The 2,761-nt window shown below is 44.6% G+C and overlaps 1 pseudogene; it reads right to left on the reverse strand.

Moving 5' to 3' along the window:
• Nucleotides 1-297: 297 nt before the first annotated feature.
• On the reverse strand, nt 298-849 carry LOC114636036 (annotated as a pseudogene).
• Nucleotides 850-2,761: the final 1,912 nt, after the last annotated feature.

The raw sequence follows: 2,761 nt of genomic DNA on the forward strand, positions 1-2,761 counted from the left end.
GTATGCCTGGTGATTGAGAGGGTGTTAGATTCCCTGGAACTGGATCTGGATGATTGTAAACTGACATCCAGATACTAGAAACTGAAAGGGTATCCTTTGCAAGAGGAACCAAGTGCCCTTAATCACTGAGGCATCTCTCCACTCCTTCAGTAGTATTTTGAGCTCAAGATACTAATAGTCCTGTACATGATAGAGGAACATGGGAACGGATCTTAAAGTGGGGAGAAGAATTAAGCATTTATTGTTACTGACAGGCTCATAGTCTTCTGACAGAATCACCATTAAGCAAGAATTCATCTAGTAGAGTTTTAGGTGGCCAGTAACCTCACGAATTAGTTCTTCTAGTCCTGGCCCAATTCCCAGGACAGTTCGAGAGCCTGGTTCAATCTGAGTACGACCAGCATCTTGGATTAAACTTACAGTCAGTCCCAAGGTTTTTGCATGGGTGAGTAATTGAATGAGGGTGTCTTCATCTGGAGCTTTGACCACCACTTTGGGCTGGCCACAGTACTCCCAGTCTTTGAACACTTGAGGGTTTCTCCTTTGAGTCTGCTTGTAGGCAGAAACGGCAGCATGAGAACACTGGGCCGGGACCTTCCCTTTCCCCATCTTTAAGTCAGTTCGAACCACAAGAATCATGTTGTATTCCCCACTCTCTCCCAAGATGCTTGCTTCAGTTCCTGTCTCTGTGTCTCTGTTTGCCTCACTTGTTGAATTCTGGGGGAACATCCCACGGTGGCTCCGGAGGCCCCAGCCCAGGCACATGCCACAAGCAACTCCAGCAGCCAAGCTGAGTGTACCAGGATGAACCAAATACTCCATAGTCAAGAACTTGGAGAGCATCTGGAGCACTTCTTGCTCACCTCGTAGTTCTCCACTCCAGAACAAGGAACACGCTTCATGCGCATCACCTTCCTTGTTTAGTAATTTCATGTCAGCTTCTTCGCAAATATTCATTCTCTTTTTCTTTCTTTTTATTAAAATTTTTTTATTGGATGTTTTATTTACATTTCATATGTTGTCCCCTTACCCCATCCCCCACCCACCCAGGAACCCCCAATCCCCTCACCCCTCCTCCTTCTTCTCTGTGGATGTAACCTCTATCTACCCCCCCCACTCCCACCTCCCCACCCTCAAAATGCCCACACCCTGGGGCGTCCAACCTTCATGAGGTCAAGGTTCTCTTCTTCCACCTATGCCCAGCAGGGCCCTCCACTCTTACATATTCAGCTAAAGACCTGGATCCCTCCCTAAGTGCTCCCAGGCTGGTGGTTTAGACCCTGGGAGCTGTGATTGGTTGGTATTGTTGCACTCCTCATGGTGCCGCAAATCCTTTCCGCTCCTTCAGTCTTCACTCTAACTCCTCCATTGAGAACCCCATTATCAGTTCAATGGCTAGTTGTGAGCATCTGCCTCTGAATATGTCAGACTCTTGAAGACCTCTGAGGAGACATCCATATCAGGTTCTTATCAACATGCACTTCCTGACTTCCACATCAGCATCTACCTTTGGTGACTGCACATGGGATGGATACTCAGGTGGAGTGGTCTTGAGACTGCCCCTCCTTCAGTTTCTGTCCCTCACTTTGTTTCCATATTTGCTCCGTTGAGTGTTTTGTTGCTCCTTCTAAGAAGGACCGAATCACCCCCACTTGGTCTTCCTTCTTTGTGAGCTTCGTGTGGCCTGTGAGTTGCATCTTGGGCATTTCAAGGTTCTGGGCTAATATCCAATAATCAGTGAGTGAATACCATGTGTGTTCTTCTGTGATTGGCTTACCTCACTCAGGATGATAATTTCTAGTTCCATCCATTTACCTAGGAACCTCTCGAATTCATTGTTTTTAATAGCTGAGTAATACTCCATTGTGTAAATATACCACATTTTTTGAATCCATTCCTCAGTTGAAGGACATCTGGGTTCTTTCCAGCTCCTGGCTATTATAAATAAGGCTGCTATGAACATAGTTGAGCATATGTCCTTGTTATATGTTCAAGCATCTTCTGGGTATATGCCTAGGAGTGGTATAGCTGGATCCTCGGGTAATGCTATGTCCAATTTTCTGAGGAACTGCCAGACTGATTTCCAAAGTGGTTGCACCATCTTGCAGTCCCGCCAACAATGGAGGAGTGTTCCTCTTTCTCCACACCCTCGCAAGCATCTACTATCACCTGAGTTTTTAATCTTAGCCATTCTGACTGGTGTGAGATGGAATCTCAGGGTTGTTTTGATTTGCATTTCCCTGACGACTAAGGATGCTGAATATTTCTTTAGGTGCTTTTCAGCCATTCAAGTTTCTTCCGTTGAAAATTCTTTGTTAAGCTCTATACCCCATTTTTAATAGGGTAATTTGGTTGTCTGGAGTCTAATTTCTTGAGTTCTTTGTATATATTGGATATTAGCCCTCTATCAGATGAAGGATTGGTAAAGATCTTTTCCAAATTTGTTGGTTGTCATTTTGTCCTATTGACAGTGTCCTTTGCCTTACAGAAACTTTGCAATTTTATGAAGTCCCATTTGTCAATTCTTGATCTTAGAGCATATGCCATTGGTGTTCTGTTCAGGAACTTTTCCCCTGTGCCCAAGTATTCGAGGGTCTTCCCCACCTTCTCTTCTATTAGTTTCAGTGTATCTGGTTTTATGTGGAGGTCCTTTATCCACTTAGACTTGAGCTTTGTACAAGGGGATAAGAATGGATCAATTTTCATTCTTCTACATGTTGTCCTCCAGTTGAATCAGCACCATTTGTTGAAAATGCTGTCC

This window comes from Grammomys surdaster, unplaced genomic scaffold (genome assembly GCF_004785775.1).
Source record: "Grammomys surdaster isolate TR1022 unplaced genomic scaffold, NIH_TR_1.0 121388, whole genome shotgun sequence".
NCBI classification, from domain to species: domain Eukaryota; kingdom Metazoa; phylum Chordata; class Mammalia; order Rodentia; family Muridae; genus Grammomys; species Grammomys surdaster.